A 760-nucleotide genomic window follows, 5' to 3' on the forward strand; every position below is an offset into this window, starting at 1 on the left:
TTTAGTAACAAAGAAATTTAATTTAGATTTAATAATATATTTTTTTATGAAGATAATAACTAAGTATTCTGTTAAAACTCAATGATTATCCTTATTATATTTTAGATTTTTTATATTTAAAATGAGATTTATCCAGTATTTGATTATGTTTATATGCAGTTAGTTACACGAATTCAAATATGGAGCTCTAATAAGTTGTACTTATGCACACTTTACTTGTAATCTTAAATTTTAAGTAATATGCATCAATAAACATTACTTCACGCATAAACAATGATTTTTAAGAGTTTTCGTCAAATGCTTTATAATATAGTATAGATATTTGTTGTAATGTGGTTAAATATAAAACTTTTTTGCAAATAAAAAATTATTTATTTATTTATAAAATGTTTTACTCTTTAAATTGAGGTGTTGTTTGCATGTGTAATGATATTTTGATAACTAAATGAGAAATACGAAGGTTGAAGCCTATAAAACCATCTATCAAATAGAGGTTTTCCTTTTGAAGAAATAGCTATCTTTAAATCTCAAAAGAGTTTAAGAACTTTGCTTTGACAACTAAGTCTTCATCCCATCTTTGAAAGATCAACGTATTCGTAAACATTAAAAATATCATAGTATTATATTTTTCAAACAAGAACAAACAATAAGGCACACTTATCGAAATAGAACTATGTAAAAGGACATGATGTATTGAATATTGAAATTACTTTGTGAATTTAAGCAATTTATTACATCTACAAAATGTTGGATTAGTCTC

Source organism: Cynara cardunculus (assembly GCF_001531365.2).
Source record: "Cynara cardunculus var. scolymus isolate 2C chromosome LG 6, CcrdV1, whole genome shotgun sequence".
In the NCBI taxonomy this organism is placed as follows: Eukaryota; Viridiplantae; Streptophyta; class Magnoliopsida; order Asterales; family Asteraceae; genus Cynara; species Cynara cardunculus.